The 19,676-nt window shown below is 33.5% G+C and overlaps 1 protein-coding gene and 1 pseudogene across 2 annotated transcripts in view; both read left to right on the top strand.

Annotated features, from left to right (window-relative positions):
- The window catches only part of XIRP2 (xin actin binding repeat containing 2), a 286,390-nt gene that overhangs the window by 109,250 nt on the left and 157,464 nt on the right, over positions 1 to 19,676 (top strand). The gene's annotated exons all lie outside the window — the stretch shown is intronic.
- LOC121099981 lies at positions 18,412 to 18,534 on the top strand (annotated as a pseudogene).

Raw genomic sequence — 19,676 nt, 5'->3', positions numbered from 1 at the left:
AATGACTTCAATAATTTTTGCAGGTTCTAGGGTTATATAACCATTTACTAATTATATTCTGATATCTCTGCTCCCAAAGTATATTATTTTTATTATATTGTGGTAGTTGAAAATTTACTATTAGTAATATTGAACTTTATTAAAGCTCTTACTTTTTAAATATTACTTTCAGGCTCCCTTTTTTTTTATGGGTAATTTCTAAAATTTGTTGGACAGTTTTCTTTTAAAAATTTCCATTATGGGTTGCCTGGGTGACTCAGTTGGTTAAGCATCTGCTTTCTGCTCAGGTCATGATCCCAGGGTCCTGGGATGAAATCCTGAGTTGGACTCCCTGCTTAGCAGGGAGTCTTCTTCTCCCTCTCCTTATGCCTCTCCCCCTTGCTCATCCTCTCTCTCCCTCACTCTCTCTCGAATAAATAAATAAAATCTTTTTTTAAATGCCATTAAAAGACTGATTCATTAATTATATGAAAAATCTGTAAGATTGATATCAACTTTATTAATTATTATTTAGATTTATTTTGTTTCATTATATTATTTCCTTTTAATTTTGAAAGTTACAGAAGTAAAGGTCTAAAATATAGGATAAAAATGAAATGTTAATAACTTGTTCACATACAATATATTTTATATTCATGACTATCACAGTAGTTTGCAGTGCTTGAAGAACTTTTCAAAGCAGCTCTAAAACCCCATAGTCAAGATTGTAATATAAACCTTTAAACTTTTTCTCCTAGACCATACACATACACACAAATGTACAAATATTAAAGTGGAATATTCTAATAGATAATAGAATAATAATATCTAAACTTATGGTGGTAGCAGTATTTGGGTTCCTGAGACAACATCAAAACCTATGAAACATAACTTTCCAAATAGAATGAATAATCAACATTATAAAAAATTTAAAGGCAGATAACCTGAAAATAAGTTTTTTAAAATACATGAAAGATATAAGTAGTTTATTTAATCAATACTACCCTATATTTATTGAGTGCATATTGCTGGATATTATTATATGAATTTATTTAATTTCTGCACAGCATATCCATCATACAATATTATGTGTCCGTTCTTATAGGCAAGAAAACAGGGGTCTGAAAATGTTAAAAACACACACAAAATAAAGCCCACAAAATCATTTAATTAGTAAGTGACAGAGGTGAAGTTTGTACCAACATATATTAGTTTCAGTCATTGCGTTCGTAATCACACCATTCTCCCACCACTCAGGGGTCACAGATACTCCTCTAGAAGCAAGTATAAAACACCATAAACAGGTAAATCTTGAAAAATGAACTAATGACAATCCAATTTGAAAAAAATCCAAACTTGTAATCAAATAATTGCAAGTTAAAACACCAAGGTCTCTTTCCCGTAATAGTTGTCTGGCAAATATTAAAAATGATGGTAAGGGTATAGTAAAATGAGATTTCACACACTAATAGTAGGAGAATAAACTTTTATAACTTTTTTTGAAAGTGATTTGATACTTTTAAAAACATTTTATTCTCTCTTACATTAACTCTACAAGCATAGTTCACATTATGATAAAACCTATTCAATATAGTTTTGTGAAAATATTAAACATTTTCCAATCAATAATGTCTAACACTAAGGAAATTGTTGATTTAAATGCGGTAGTATTTACTCTATGCCAGGCATTTTATTAAGTGCTTTATTTGGAATATCTCCTATTTATTTCTCACAACATACATATAACCTACTAACTACAATTATAGGTGAAAACCTAAAACCACAAGATATTATGTATTACATAATCAGTGACATAAGAAAATGTTATAAATATTAAATAAGGAGTCAAGATACAAAGCTGTATGTAAAAAATTATCTTAACTCTATGAAAATGTGAGAAAATCTATAATGACTGCAGTGAGCCAAATTGCAATCACATCAAAAAAACCAAGCATTGTTATTTCTAAATGTTGAGATCACTGATGATTTTTTTCAAAAAATTTTTCTATATTTTAAAATTTCCTTCAATCAGATTTATCTTTTTTAAGGCAGAAAAATAAAAAGGTAAATTAAATTGAAATAGCAACTTGGATGAAACCTAATGTTTGGCAACATAGAGAAAAGAGCAATTTACCAGAGTGTTCCAATTTGTGTATAGAAGTATTTTCAACATAAATATTTTTACTTTAATAAATCTCAAATAATTGACCTCAGCTCTATAATATATCACAGCATTTTACTTTGGAATTGTAAGAATTTTTAAATGAAAAATTTAAATCTCTTGCATTGCTATCTTTATAGTTCAAAGTTGCTACTGCTTATAACTATCTTGATTTAGGATTATGTAAAATTTAGTAACTTTGCTTTTTACATCATCTCCCCAATTGTTAATGAAGCTCAAAGAGGCCCTAAAAATCAGTAAAGAATGCCTTACTTACATGTAGATACAAACTTTTTATAACATACTTTATTTTCATCTTGTTCCAATCAGTATCCAAAAAGATTATAGTTCATTAAATGACTATTAAAGTCCATGAATAATGGATGTAAACATTATTCTATATATTAAGATTAAGCTCTTTACCCAGAAATTCTATTCAGAGCAATCCTAGTTTTTTATTTTGTTATCTTTGTTATTGAAATAAATTATAAAATTAATGAGAAAAATCCCTTTCTTGCTTTTCTTTCATTTTCCATTGTACAAATAGTAAACCTAGAATAATAAACGCTAATATTTATTATTTAATTTTTTTAAGAGTCTTCATTATAATCATACTGATAACCTTACATGTAATCTCAGTGATTTAGAGATAATTGTTAGTGGCACAACCCTAATGACCTTGGAAACTTTGACCAGTCTGGTTGTAAAACCAGAATATTAAAGCACTGATAAGGATTTAATAATTGTGTGTGCGGTTGTGTGTAGGCACAGAATTTAAATCTATGTGGAGCCACTCATTTTAGTCAAGTCACTAAGAAACAAAACAAAACCAAAAAAAAAAAAAATTGTACCGACATGTTCAATCAAATTTCTATTCATGATGATATCAAAATAGTTGAATACACCAAATTTTCCTAACAAAACTTATTTCAGTATAAAAATATTAATTCCTTGAATCACTTTTATGTAATACTTTTCCAAGGAACATTCACTGTATTACTCGATTTGATCACGCAAGTACATCTACATTCAACAGAAGAAGGGCTTGTCACAAAATAAAGACAATCCTAAAGAGCAACAATAAATCTAATTTTTGCAAGTCCCAACCTTTGTGAGAAAAATACATTTATTTCAGTGGTTTTACTGTCCTTGTTTCTAAAGCCCTCTAATTTTCCTATATTCATCTGTTCATTTATTTAATTATCTGCTCATTTATTTAACAGTATTTGCTCCATGCCAGACACTGCAATCATTGTTAGGAAAACACAGAATAAAAAGATGTGGAACCTCAGAATTCAGGTGTAAGAGGAAACAAGGTCAAGGAAGCAAATAATTATGAAGCAAGGTCAAGAGTAAATTGCAAGGAAAAGAACAAATCTGTCTGGAGGGAGTTAAAGATAACTTCTCATTCCTATAGTTGGTGGTTGAGGGGAGGGGATTCCAAAAGATAGAGCGATATGAAAGAACCCACAAAAAAATGTGGTATGGTGAGAATGTGTAGAAAGGGAGAAGTAGAAATGGTGAAAGCCAAGGTTGGTACACTAGGGGAGACTGACCTTGTACAACATCACACTGATTCTTTGTGCTTTCTCCTGCAGGTGATGGGAGCTAGAAAAAAGAGTTAAACATTTACATTATATTCTAATTTATATGCTTGGCTAATTTTAAGTTGTAACAATCTTTTGGAGGACAATTTGATACTGTATATTCAGTTTGAAGAGGCTCATAACTTGTAACTGAACAATTTCACATACAGGTAAATAAGCACAAAAAATTCTCACACATAAGCCAAAAAAAAAGATATATACATCATTGCTAACTAGAGTACTCTCTGTAATAACAACAATAGAAACAATCCAAATGTTTATTAGTGAGTGAATGATAAAGTGTGGTATGTTCTATAAAATGGATTGCTATGTATAACAATGAAATACACTGAAAAGAGATAATCTTATGATTATCTCAACACATTTTTGAAAGCATTGTATAATGTTCAACACCTATTTAGTATTTTTAAAAGTCAGCAAACTGAAGAAATTTTCTAGTTAATGAAGAAACTCAGTACTTAATTAAAAAAATATTAAATGAAATCCCTGTAACAGTAGGAACAAATAAGGACATCCGCTTCAAGTACTGTTTAACATAGTATTACAGACTTAGACTGATATGGTTATAAAGGAAGAAAAGTAAATCAGAAGGGTAAAAATTAGAAAGGAAATGAGTTTTCCTTTGAAATGAAAATGAAAAACTCATTTCTTCATGATGTGTACATCTACCTAAAATATCAATAGAAATAATAAACTAATACAACTAATAAAATAATTCAACAAAATTTTAGACATAATATTAATTACAAAACAGAGCTGACGGTTACAATCACAATTTCTTTATGGTTAATGTAAGTTCTGATTTGCCCGGCATTTATTTTGATAAGTCCATGGCCATGCAAAAGCATTTTTAACTATTCTGAATATGATTACTCCAAGGTTCAGTAATGAAGGCAATGAGGCAGAGTGAATTTAGAGGAATGCATAAATACAAACTTAAAAATCCATCTTGACTAGAAGTGTTCTTTTGTTTAATAGTTGTTTAGGGTTAGTTTAACTTTACTATCACGACTTAACCAAACGAAACCTACCTTAATATTTTACCAGGACACCTGGGTGGCACAGTCCGTTAAGCAGTGGACTTTTAATTTGGCTCAGGTCATGATTTGGAGTCATGAGATGGAGCTCTGCTTTGGGCTTCTGTGCTGAGTGGTGGAGCTTGCTTGGGATTCTCTCTCTCCCCCTCTCCTTGTGCCCCCCTGTCCCCTACTCTCTCTCTCTCAAAAAAATGAAAATAAAAAATTTGATTTTATCATAATGATAGATTTATAGAATTGCTTAATATTATGACTCTGAATGCTAATATTTATGAAAGACATTAACTTACCCTGTTTTAATTACAAAATTAGCAGATCTTGAGCTCTGATTAAATACAAATTCCAGAAATGGAATTTTTTTGTTACAGTTAGTGGTACAAATACCTTGGCACTATTTCCTTGCAAACAAAATGCATATTTTAATAGAGCAAAGGCAAATTAAATTGTGAAGTCAGTACTTCTAAGTTTTCAAAGATTCTATTAAGCATTAATGAAAAATTAATTTATCATTAAATATTTTTATTGAGCAACTTCTATGTAGGTAGCACTCTCCTAGGTGTTATGAAAGATACCAAGTCATGAAAATTTGGACTTCACTCTCAAAGATCATACAACTTGAGACAAGACATAAACATTTGAAGAGTTAAACAAGACAATGTGATAAAGTGCCAGTTGAATGATCCACATATTTAATAAATCCTGTGAGTTTATTGGAGAGAGATTTTTTTTGTAAGCCACGGTGGTTGGGGAACAGATGAAACAAAGGAAAACCTCGATCATTAGAGTAAATACATTATCTTAGAAAATTAATCCTTGAATCATTTCAGTGAGGACACTATGCTGTGCAATATATTTATTTTGAAGATAGAATACTTGTAACACTGATGACCTTGCTTTATCACTAAAACAGAATTAAGAGTATAAAAAGTACACAAATAGGTATTGAAACGAGTAACTTCTTATATGACCTACCTGCCTACAAAGACACTCATTTTAAGATGTTTAAAAAAAAATTTTAGAGAGAAAGACATCTCAATAATACATAGGGACTATAAATTCAGCTGAATAATTCTTCATAATTTTGAAACATTTATTTAAAACTCATGCAGTGATTTTAAATCTGAAGGACACTTTAGATATCTCATTTTATACATAATGAAAGATCAGATAATTTACATGATTTTCTCAAATTCACACAAGTATTAGGTGGTAAAATTTGAATTAGATTGTCATATGAGTTATCTATTGTGGTGTAACAAAATACCTAAATACATAGTAATTATAATAAAAGACAAATATTTTCTCTGTCTCTCTCCATCTTACACACACACACACACACACACGCACACCCTGCTGGCAGTATTTTGGGTATTGCATTCAATCTATATCAATTTGCTGAGAATATACATCTTCAATATTGAATCTTCCATATTATGAATGTGGTACTTATCTTCTTTCATTTGGATCATCTTTATTTATTTATTTTTTTTGCAATAATTCTACACAGTTTTCTCCATCTTCCACATGTTTTGGTAGAATTATTGTTAAGTATTTGCTTTTTTTTTTAATGTTATTGTAAATGATAGGTTTATTTAAATTTCTTTGTGTAATTTTTTTAGAAATTGCTATTATGTATTATATTGATTTGGGGGTATATTTTGCATATCCAAGAAACTTGCTAAATTCTAATTCATGTATAGATTTTACAATTTTTCTACATACAATTATGTTGTCTATGAAAAATTACAGTTTTCTTTTTTTCCCATCCCTATATATTTTTTTTGCCTTAAGGCACTGGCTAGAACCTCTAGTACCACATTGTATAGAAGTAATAACTGGCATTCTTATCTCATTCCTGATCTCAAGAGAAAGGCTTTAAATATTTCACCATTAAGTGCTATGTTTGCTATAGGTTTTTGCCAAGTACTTACAATTACTTTATGCTGGTGGTCATTCAATCTTGTTAAGACTTTTTATCATAAATGGGGGTTGAATTTTTTTAGGTGGGGGCAGGCAGAGGGAGAGAGAAAGAGAGAATCTTAAGCAGTCTCCATGCCCAGTGCAGAGCCCCAAATGGGGCTTGATCTCATGATCCTGAGATCATGACCTGAGCTGAAATCAAGAATCAGACGCTCAACCAACTGAGCCACCCAAGCGCCCCAGGGTTGACATATTTTATTACATAATTTTCCTTTTTAAATTATTAATGTAGTCAACATCATTAATTATGATTTGAATGCTAAGTCACCATTTAATTCCTGGGATAAACTTTTATTCATGAAGTATTTATTTTTTCATATGTTTTTTAACATGTATTTTAAACCTCACAAGTCACCGTTTTCATTGATGTAATCATTTAACATTCTTTTTTTTTTCCCTCAGACACTAACCTTTTTTCTTCTCTTTCTACTTTCCTGCATTTTCATATTTCTCTCTAAAATAGTTTTTTTTCTTCCTGAAGAACTCTTAGTATCACCTTTAGTATTGACTGATGGTGACAAATTCTTAGGGTTTGGGTGGAGGAAAGGGATTGTGTCTGTAGATATTTTTCAGTTGCTTTTAGTATTGAATAATATTTTCCCTGTGTATTGAATTTTAGAGTGGCAATTATTTTCTCTCATCAGATTTAAGATACTATTCCATTACCATCTGGTTTCCGTTGTTCTTTTGAGAGATCAGTAGTAAACCTAATGATGATGCTTTATAATTCCTTTATAATTCTTTTCTTTTCTCTAGTTTATTTTAAAACTTTGCCTTTTTTTTAAGTATTCTTACTCTGATATTCCTAGGTATGGTTATCTTTGATTAACACCAATTAAGGGTCTAGAATTTCTTCAATCTGTGGTTTTATGTGTTTTTTTTTTTTTTATCTTGGTAAAATTCTTAAGAATTTCTCTCCAAATATTGCTTCTAATCCAATCCTTCTCACCTTCCTAGTTGGCCTAATTATACAAGTCATATACATATTTACTGTGATCAGTGTGTCTCTTAGGACTTTTTTCTGAAATTTAGTTGTATTTTCTGTACTCCAGATTATATTCTACTTCTCTATATTCATATGCAAACTGGAAAAGAGTCTTATACCTGTGTGCCTACTCTTTTTCTCCATGATCTTTGCATGATATTCTGGCTGCTCTCATATCCCTGAATTATTTTTTTTTTTCTTCCCCAGAATTGTGAGATTGCTGAAAGCCCTACTGGTCTCTCAGCCTCTTAGCTGCTTCCCTCTGTCCAGCTTCTTAGCTTCCTGTCCTAAACTAAATGTAGGCAAATGCGTAGAAAGGAAAGTTAATATGTAAATCTTTGGGTTAGTGAGTTACTTTCTAAATATCTCTCCCTACACTTCTCTCTCTCTTTCTCATTTTTTTTTACTCTATTTCTGGCTCTTTTGATGTCTGACTCCAAGATGCCTTCAAACAGACTTATTTTTTATTGGTCTTTGTTAGTTGTTCTCAGTGTCGTTATTGGTCTGGTGCAAGCTTTGCCACTTTGGCCAGAAATGGAACCGCCTTTGATTTTTCAGTTTGTTTTCATTTTAAAATTTTGTCTGTATTTTGTTTACTACCAAATAAAAACCAATATTATATGTAGCTGAAGAATGATATTAGATTTGCTCTGCTTGTATTTTAAAAAATAAAGTGTTGACAGAATGCCATAGCTTATGTATCTTAACTACTTACTGTGTATTTCACAGATATATCTTACAAATAATGGAGACTATACACAGAAAAATCACATAATTAAGAAATGCACAGTTCAACTTACTCTTTCCTCAGTTCACAATCTGTTAAAACCCTTTAATGAATTCTAAATTTATATCTTCTGTGTCATCTATTGAAAATATTTAGCACGGGAATATCTTTTCACATCCACAGTAAAAAAATTGAATGTTTGAATTAGCTTTTGTCTTTATATCTGATATTTTTGCTGGACACTTTATGGGAAACACAATTCTTTTCAAGTACCAAATCATTTTAAAGGAAGAGAAAACCAGAATTAGAAGATAAATGAGAAATGATAGTGTGAGATAAAGTAAAAGTAATGGAGACAATGTGGTAGAAAGTTTCCTGCCAGGAGCCCATGATGAACATAGTAGTCTTCGTTTTCTCTTAGCTACGGCTGCTATTTACAAGAAGAAGGATTTATGATTTCACATTCCCTCAGGCTTTGATTTGGAAGACTATTTCAGGAATGAGTTTTCAGGATGCTAGCTGAGTTGCCACACATTATGGTTATATGGAACTTTTTTTCCACTTCAATACTTGAAATTTGAACAGCATCTGTCTTATCTATGCAGAAGAGTGTTCTATTCGCTTTGAAAGCCAGTTGCCAATTTACTTAATTTTTTGCTTTTCTTATTGTTCCTGAAGTGACTAGCAATGAGTACCACAAACCTGAGCTATTGTTCTGAAGTCCAAGTTACCTTTCAGCTGTTACATATGGCAAAGCATACTCCAGTGATATAGATAGGATTTTAGCAGTGATTCAATCTAAATCTACAAGTCTCTCCAGACTACTTGGTTATCACCGATTTACATGATGGTCATATGAGAAATCTGTGAAAACAGAAGCTCTAATTGACACATTGAGAAATGTAAGCAGTATAATTAGAGTTAGATCCATTGTTTATCTATTTCATTATCCAAGTGAAACCAAAGTGATAGGTCAACCCAGAGTATGACAAGGGATTGTATACCTGGAAAGTCACTGTAAGACACAATGATGAAAATGAACTGTTATTTGGCATTGAGTTGTTAGAATGGAACATACACACTGGATCTGATAGCACCAAGCAGGGAGGGCTGGAAAGAGCAATCTAACGGAAAAGAAGTCCTAAAATTTTTCTCAGAGATCATATCAGCAAAGAGAAAACATTGGAAACTGAGAGAACTGAACCGAAGATTAGAATCTGGTAAAATCAGGGTGTTAGTGGAACCAGAGGGTGAAGTGGGGGGTGAAACAGAAAAAGAAGAAAAGAGCAACAAGCAGATGTATGTGGAAAAAATAGACACTGTAAATATTGAGCATCTGCCAGCACATCTCTTGTATAATTGCTCGGGCTGCCTTGTTGGACAGCGGGAAGAAGCTTCAAGAAGATGCACACCACCACTGAAGTGATGCTCTGTTGTCACTGTAATGAGTTTAAACATTCTAATCTGGAATTTAAATTTCCATAATACATACACAAAGTTCTGTTTTTCTAAATCCTCATAATTCCTCTGCAGACACTCTAGGCACCAACTAAACCACACTCCTCTCTTCATGGAAAAACCTAGTGCCTTCTTCTCTTAGAGCCACATTTCACACTGGTCATTGCCCTTCCTCCTCATATGTGCACTTTCCAAACCTCCTTTAAATCCCAACCAAAATCTAATCTCTTCTACCAGGTAGTGTGAGAAATTCATGAGGACTTCTATATCTCACACTAGCCAGAAACAATCCATCAGATCCTAAAACTGTAAGACACTTGTGTCTTTATGCCCCAGATTTTTTTTCTAAATTGCCTTACCATTAATAGTGTATGTGTCACCTACCTTAATTTATTGTTAGTTCTTTGGTAACAGACACTATGGATTATACGTTTTGCATTGTCCACAGTACTTATAAAGTAATTTGAACATAGTGGACACACAAAAAAATGATTTTCAACACATGAACAAATGCATGGTTAGATCAATTAAACATGGTCAACTATTTTATTGTGGGTTTTTAAAGATTTTAGTTTACATATCATTTTATAACTTCCTTCTAAACATTTTTGAAATGTATCCATTTTAAGACAACATATCGATTCTTAAAATTCTTAAGGCAATATAACAAAATGTTAATATGTGAATAAATCGTGGTATTATATTATTATGGGTATGTTATATAATGACCCATTTTTACCTTATTTGGTCAAAGTATTTCATAATAAAATATTTCAATACACATAAAGATGGTCTACATAAGAAACTTCGGCAAGCACCTTTGAAGAAATTTTCAGTGATGACCATATAAATCATTAACTAAATTATATAGTCTTTCTCTAACTGAACCTGCCTTTAGTAAGCAAATGCTGAGATTAAATTTGAACTATCAAGTGAACACCCATTTCTTGAAAAGTTGCCATTGCAACTTCTTAGTGTGAATTTAACTTCATAGTAATTACTATGAATATGATATCATCAATTTGATTCTTTTCTCTTTAAGATAAAAACATTGGGTCTGTTATTTTATTGCTAAGAAATGAAAACTAGAATGACTGCCATAAGCTAACAATATAAAAGCACTTCAGAAAAAAGATAAGGCATAAACCCTACTCTCAAGGATATTACCTTCTAGTAGGAAAAAAAAATAGTGCAATGTAATAACAGATTTCATCCTTAAAATAGCCTTGGAGAGTAAATGCTCTTTTCTTCTTTTGTATGAATAAGAAAATTGAAGCCCAAAGTAACTGCTGCTTATATTCTACAACAAAATTACGACTATTTAAAGTTTCTTTTATATTAAATTGTTATTATATAAAAATTTAAATGGACAGTTTTTAAGCAAAGGAGAGATGTTATCTAAGCTCTATCTAATCTGATTAAAACCTATCAGTTTATGATGTTTCATTTTATTTAATGTATTGCCTTGCCCTAATAGCATGATACCATGATAGGGAAGGAAGGAAGATAGCTTTTATACCATGCATGATATAAATGGTTCACTCAACATCTGATTCTCTCCATAATACAAAGGGATTACCTTGAACCAGTTAGTCCACAAGATCACATTTGTATAAAATTCCTATGGTTATCTTCCATGAATCTACCTAATAGATTTTTATTTGTAAAATGATATTCATTTATTTATGAATAGTAGGGCTAGAAAGGAAATCAGGATAAATTGGGACAAATACAAAGAAGACATATATATCACTATAGAACAAAATCAACACTCTAATCAAATACCGCTTTAAAATAATTGATAGTGGAAACATTAGGCTCATTGTTTTATGAAGCCCAAAAGGCAAAATCATTTCTACTCTGTCACCCAAATAACCTGATTGCCTGAGATAAAGCATTGAGTATAGGTAGTCTTCTTAAATGACCTAATATAAAATTTCTCCTTGAGGAGGAGTTAAGATGGCGGAGGAGTAGGGGATGCTAATTTTGTCTGGTCCCTGAAATTCAGCTAGATAGTGATCACATCATTCTGAACACCCGTGAAATCAATGGGAGATCTGAGAAAAGAATTGCTGCAGTTCTGCAAATAGAAAAGCAATCACTTTTTGCAAGGTAGGAGGTGTGGAGACATGAATCCAGGGGGATATACTGGAAGATAAACCACGGAGGAGAGGGAACCCCTAACCAAGCTACCAGAAAATAGTATAAGCAGCAGAGCACAAAATGGAACATTTAGAAGTCTGCTACAGTTGGGGACATCCCTGGCTTAAAGGCACTCAGGTGGCAAAGTGGGGCATAATTGCAGGTGAGACAGCGTGGTCTCAGGATCCTCAATGTCACAAAAAGAATGGGGGTGCCTGGCTGCGGCAGAGTTCCCAAGCTTTGGAGTAGGGAAGCCAACAGCAAACAATGAGTCTAGGCACTGGCTTTCTGCTCCGTGGTGCCATAAACCACAAACCCACTGCATAGTTGGGTGACAGCTCTCTGAGCAGGGGCCCAGGAAAAGGCAGAAGCGAGGTGAGAAGTGAGGTGAGACCTCCCCGGGGGAGGAACGGCAGGAGTCCAGGCCACAGGAGACCAGGGAGACCAGAGTGATTGACTGCTTTTCCCTGAGGGTGCACTGAAGAGTGGGGGGCATGAAATTTCAGCCCTAGGGCTAGAGATCAGAGCACCGCCATTTTCAACCCCCCCCCCCCCAAATCGGTGCTGAAAGCCTTCAGGGAGCAATCCAGGTCTGCTTACACTAAGCCTGGCCCCCTGGCAAGGGCAGTGCAATTCCACCAGGGCAAAGACACCTGAGAATCAGTGCAACAGGCCCCTCCGCCAGAGGACCAGCAAGAACAACCGGCTAACACCAAGTTTACCGATCATAGAGAACTGAAAAACTTCAGCTCTTGGGGAAAACAGTATATAACATCCATTTTTTTTTTTAATCTTTAGTCTTTCAGTTTATTTTTTCAGATATTTTCTTATTTTATTAATTCTTCTAAAAAATTCTTTAGCTTTTATTTTTACAGATATATATATGGTTTCCTTTCTTTGTATTTTATTTTCGTACATATATAAGTTTTTCTTTCTTTTCTATTTTGGGATCTAGTTTCCTTTAACAAACAAACCAAATTAAACCCAGAATCTAGTTTATTGTTATATTTTAGTTCTTGTTTGATTTTTTTCTTATTTGTTTCTGTTTTCTTCTGGTTTGTTTTGTTTGTATTTTCCTGGTGTTGTTGTTGCTATTTTTGTCTTTTCTCTCTCTTTCATCTGTTCTTTTCTGGACATAATGATAAGACAGAGAAGCTTACCCCAAAAGAAAGAATAGGAGGCAGTACTCACTGCCAGGGATTTAATCAATGAGGTTACAAGTAAGATGTCAGAACTAGAATTCAGAACAACGATTATAAACATACTAGCTGGGCTTGAGAAAAGCATACAGGATAGTAGAGAATCCCTTACTGTAGAAATAAAAGAACTAAAATCTAATCAGGTCCAAATTATAAATACTATTACTGAGATGCAGTCCAAAATGGAGGCTCTAACTGCTGTGATAAACAAGGCAGAAGAGTCAGTGATACAGAAGACAAAATGATGGAGAATAAGGAAGCTGAGAAAAAGTGAGAAAACAGCTACTTGATCATGAAGGGAGCATTTAAGAAATCAGTGATATTATAAAGTAAATAATACTTGAATAATAAGGGTCACAGAAGAGGAGGAGAGAGGGAGGGGCAGAAGGTTTATTTGAACAAATTATAGCTGAGAACTTCCCTAATATGGGAAAGGAAACAGGAATTCAAGTCCAGGAGGCACAGAGAACCCCCCTCAAAATCAACAAAAATAGGTCAACAACTCAACATGTAATAGTGAAGCTTGGAAATTTCAGAGATAAAGAGAAAATGCTGAAAGCAGCTCAGGAAAAGAGGTCCTTGACCTACAAGGGTAGAAACATAAGGGTGGCAGTAGATCTGTCAACATAGACCTGGCAGGCCAGAAAGGACTGACATGATATATTCACTGTGCTAAATGGGAAAACTATGCATCCAAGAATACTTTATCCAGCAATGCTGTCATTCAGAATAGAAGAAGAGATAAAGAGTTTCCAGGACAAACAAAAACTAAAGGAATTCATGAACACTAAACCAGCCCTGCAAGAAATATTGAAAGGGTCCTTTGAGCAAAGAGAGCCCAAAAGTAACAAAGACCAGAAAGGAACAGAGAGAATCTACAGAAAACAGTGACTTTGCAGGTAATACAATGGCACTAAGTTCATATCTTTCAATAATTACTCTGAATGTAAATGGACTAAGTGCTCCAATCAAAAGACATAGTATCAGATTGAATAAAAAAAAACAAGACCCATCAATATGCTGTCTAAAAGAAACTCATTTTAGACCCAATGAGACCTCCAGATTGAATGTGAAGAGGTAGAGAACCATTTGTCATGCTAATGGACATCAAAAGAAAGCTGGAGTAGCAATCCTTATATCAGACAAACTAGATTTTAAGGCAGTGTTACTCTAAGTAATCCTGTATGTTAATAGGGTCATTAAACATTTAATTTGAAACTTATAATTGCTTACCTCTGACCTCTTATATTCCTCTTAGTTCTCAAGAGATTGGACGATAAAAGCACATTACTCAGTATGTGTTCATGATAATAACAATGGAGGTTGTTCTTGGTAAGGAGTAGGCTGAGCAAAGAGACACTAAAAATTGTGACATTTTGAATAGTTAACTGAAATAATATTTCAGGGAAATTATTTACATGATGGCTCAAGAATTACCTTGTATTTGCCCTTGAAATTTTCCTAAACATATTGAGAATATAGTTGGATTAGTTTCCACAGTTCAGGTTGACAGACTAAATTTCAGTAATGGTATGACCTCTTAATATTTGACCAGAATACCAACATAATATTTTGCATTGAATGCAAATTTACTAACATAGTTTTTATCACAATTTCAACTAAAAAATGCAAAATGAACAGAGAAATATCCTTGCTGTATCTCTATTTTCAACAGAGTTGCTTTTTTACACCAACTACAATAGATGCTTTGCAGTTTTTGATCATTAATTATCTGTTCTTTGATAGAAGGAATTTAATATCTTTGCTTAATGTTTTAGCAAAAATAGTCATAAGGTATTAAAACCAACTCTGTAGTGATTAACATGTGTTCTGAGGTCAGTAGTGATCAGGATCATGGTTTATCTCACTGTTGACTTACCATACTTGAATTAACCTTTACTGGCAAGATAGTGTATGTGATTTTCTAGGCCCAACTGAAGTTATCTCTAATTATCTTTGTCTCTGCCTTCGCTCCTCCCTCTCCCTCTCTCTCCCTCTCTCTGTATGTGTCTGTCTCTGTCTCTCATCCATGTGCTCATAGAACATAAAAGATGACACTGACATTTGAATTTACCTTCCAAATTAAAATAGATTATTTTGAACTATGATACAGTAGTTTTTGTTACATTAAAAGTGCAGAAACACAAAAACAACATTTCAAACCTTGGTTCTTAAAACAACAACTATTTATTTAGCTCACAATTCAGTGGATCAAAATTTCCATCTTAGCTGGCTGTAGGGTTCTTTTAATGTCTGAGCTCAGCTGGACTGACTCATGCATCTGCGGTAAACTGAAGGTGTACTAGTTATGGTAGAATCAGAAACCTGTTTAAGCTTTGGATATTTTCTATTTCTGTGTCCTTTTTTGTACCTCAGTATTTTGTCAAATTTTGAAAATTCCTTCCTTTTTAAACCATGCTAAGGACAACAAAAAGAAAGATTCTGTGTCCATGCTTGAATAAGAATTGGGAAAAAAAAAAAAAGAAAGAAAAGAGGTGTATATCTGAGGACTAAGTGGACTAAGTGGACTAAGTGAGGGTAGAGAAAATACAATTTGAGAACAACAGATGTGGAGTAACTCAGCCTAACTGCAATCTAACTGCTTCTCACCAGCTAGTGATTATCCTTCCAGTAGTAAAACATTGAGGCTTTATGTGTTTAGATTAATTAAGGAGGCAATTCCTTACAAGAAGGTATTGTTCATCAAGGATATTGTGTAGATCATAACATCTAATAAAATTATAATCTATAAATTCTATGCTGTAGGAATAAATATGAGAGGATTCACATGTTATTTGCTGGAGACTATCAGAAATATAAGCCTTTCTCGTCAATGATTCCAAAACATATACCTTGTCTTAGTTTGGGATACAGTAACAACGGAACACAGTCTATGTGACTCATAAGCAAGAAAAATGTATTTCACACATTTCTGCAGGTGGAAGTCTGAAAGCAGGGTGCCAGCAGTGTCAAGTTCTACTGAGAACCCTCTTCTTGTTTCAAATTGCCAACTACTCGTTGTATTCTCACGTGGTAGAAAGAGGGCAAGGAAACTCTCTGGGGTCCCTTTTATAAGGGCATTAATCTCATTCAATAAGGCTCAACTTTCATGACCTGACCACTTCTCAAAGGTCCTACTTCCTAGTACCATCACAATGTGAGTTAGGATTTCAAGTGATGATTTTTGGAAGGGACACAAACATTCAGTCCCTTGTACCCTTCCTGACCAAAACTATGAAATGATAATGTAACCTCATCTCTAAATACAGTTATTTACTTAATAGTAAGAAACCCAGGTAAATGAACAGATTTATACTAGCCTTGTATATAAAAGAATATGTTGGGAAAGTAAGGAATGCTTTTAAAAATTCTAAAATGGGGTTTATTGATATCATCTAAAAATTACAACCAGATCTCAGACTAGGTTACCACCATCTTCTTCATGTTCATTTATGTACTTTTAGAGGGATAGAATAAAATTTATCTGCTACTTTGGACTCTGTGCTCCAGGATTCAATTTTATATGAAATGAGTTAACATAGAAACATTTGCAAATTTAAATAAAACCTAATTTCATAATTGGTAGGGTACCACAGGCCTTCTTTCATAAATATACCAGGTTTAGTAAATACCTTCTATTTCATCTGAATTTATTTCCTTCCTCACTAATTTTCATTTTAAAAAGTTAAGATGTTCCTTAATAAGTATATAATAAAAATTAAGCCAATTGTCTTTAGAGCACAAACCTCACCTGGATTAGAAGTATTTTAATATGAAAAGTAAGCAGCAGCTAGGGTGGCATTTACTGAGGAAACTGAGTACATACAGCATTTGTTGCCAGGCATGGGCTTCGGATCACTGAGGGAAAATAAGGGGCATTCCTCTCATTTCCTGCTATAAGCCTGAAATTATAAAATCAATGTTGTAACATAAATGTGAAATTACTTTTTCTTTTATGGATACATTTCTGCTGATTGATTTAAGTGGTTTCTTGTCCATTTCTGCATATTATCTCTCTCTATATTGAAAGTCTCAGCACATAACTCCAGTTATTGAAAGTCCTTCTGTTCAAATAGCAAGAAATGTGAAATTTTATTTAGAATAAATATTGGAAATTCTCAGTTTATGTAAACTGTTTTCTTTATATTTCCCCTTCCCTAAGGCCTTCTCCAGGAGATAGTATGACAGCCAGATTATGAGCTCAGTTTCCACTCCTAATTACTGTGCTCATAATTACATGATACTTTTGTGAGCATGGGCACATTGCTTAATATTGCTGAGTATTAGTTTCCTCAACTATCAGATAGGAAGAAGGCTAACAATCATATACACTTTATTTGTTAGTTTAGAATAGCAAGACAGTGCATGTGTAATGGGCCATTGTTGGCTAAATTGCATATACATGTTAATGTGGGCAGCTCCTCTCCATCCTGCTTTCTTCCATATTTGTTTTTATTCTCTTATAAGGGACCCTTGGTTACAAAATTGAAGAGGTGGAATTGGGGATGGGTTGAAAGTGCCTGGTGGCAGTCAGACCAGGGTGAGCAAATGGAATGGAACAGGACACCCATCAAGCTCCTTGAACTGAATTTTGCTCCTATGATTAAAGGAATAACAGACAAAAACTGATATAATTTCTTGGAAACATGTTTAATTTGGGGCAGTTTAACCTTTCTATGTTTTCATTCCTGTCTGTGAACTGGTGATAATAGTGGTACTATTCATGGAGGTACTGAGTGCATTAAAAGAAATTGTGGATAAAAAAGTAAAATGATTAGCCAGTGATTAATAAATATCTAATCATTATTAGTAGTATTATTAGTATTATTATTATTACTACTACTACTTTTATCATCTATGAGACTCTTTGTACAAGCTGACCTGTTTAGGGACCCAAATAATAAACATGGGAACGAATTGTGTAGGAGGCTATCTTCCCCAGACATCCTCTTGCATCTCAAACCAAAGAGTCCCAAACTTGGGGAATATAAGGAGACTTCGATCTCAGTGTGGACTGGATTTTCATGATGGGAAATAACACTATGAGATCTCACCAAGTGGATTTGTGAGCAAAGACATAAATAAGTGGAGCTGGAACAGGAGACTAGCATGGTAGCTTTTAGATGATGACCACCAAAGACTATACTTATAGGGATCATTTCTATAGTTTGTTACTAGATGATGACCACCTTCAGGAAGCACAGAGTGTTGAGATTTGGGATACCTGGATTACATAGGTAAAGGTCTTAACACAGTGCTGCAAGCATTCAAAAAATGATTGCAGTAACTATTATCATGAGGCCCATTTTCCACTTATTACAGGAACTAGATAGCTGAAGAAGAAAATGAACTCTTAAGCAGCTTTAGTCATCTACAATAGCAGTTTTCTTAGCATGTCGACAGTTTACAATTGCTTGGGTTTAAAATAATGATACAGTAGTGTAGTTCCAGCTGGTTAATGAAAATAGAGACCATCATAAATCCTGAGGTATTTTCTGCTTGGTGAGAAGTAAAGAAAGATAAGCCAAAACATATTAGAAATACAGGATACCTTTATCACTTTGCTCAATACTTAATATCTCAACATCTTGAAGGATGTATAGAATTTCAATAGGCACATTCTAGAGGAAGTAAAAACAAGAGCAAAACGAAAAAGAATTTATGGGAAATGTGAGTAGTCCAATTTATCTAAGGACAGGGTTTCCCTTGTGTATGTTTCAGTTATTTATTGCTGCATAACAAAACATCCCAAAATTTAGTGGCTTAAAACAGTGATTTGTTATTTCTTGTGATTCTGGGGTTGACTGGTGAGATCTGATCCAGCTGGCAGAGGCTGTGATCACTCACATGGCTACATTCAGCAGGGTGTCCTTCTGGAATGTCTTAGTTTTCCTTGACATATCCTTTCTCTCATTACCTGAAGTCTCATCCACCAGGGCCTCTCCATGTAACCTCTCTCCAGCTGTATAGCCTTTGCAGCATGGCTGGTGGGTTCCATGAAGCAACATTTCAAAAGGATAACTCCCAATGTTAAAATAAATATATGCCACTACTTGAATCGTGGTTGTTAAAACCCCCTTGACCAAAGTAGGTCATGTAAACAAGCCTCTGGAGTGCGTGTGAGAGATACACAAGGGTATGAATATTGGAAGGTATGACTTGTGGATATATTGAGAATGGGAGAACTTGGCAGTTCCAATACAAAAAAATTCAAAGATGGAATCAACTAGAGTCATCTAATCACCACAGAACTTTATGGTGGACAGAGCCTGTGTGTCTACTTTACTTTCAACCATAAAACCCACAGAAAGGATGGAAAAGATACTTGAGGAAAAAGAGGAAAATTAAATTCATCACAAAAAGGAAAAATAATTGTAAATTTAAAAGTTGGTAGATATCAC

The sequence above is a fragment of the Ursus maritimus genome, unplaced genomic scaffold (assembly GCF_017311325.1).
Source record: "Ursus maritimus isolate PB19 unplaced genomic scaffold, ASM1731132v1 scaffold_1, whole genome shotgun sequence".
Taxonomy (NCBI): Eukaryota; Metazoa; Chordata; class Mammalia; order Carnivora; family Ursidae; genus Ursus; species Ursus maritimus.
This window is presented reverse-complemented; position numbering and strand designations above follow the sequence as displayed.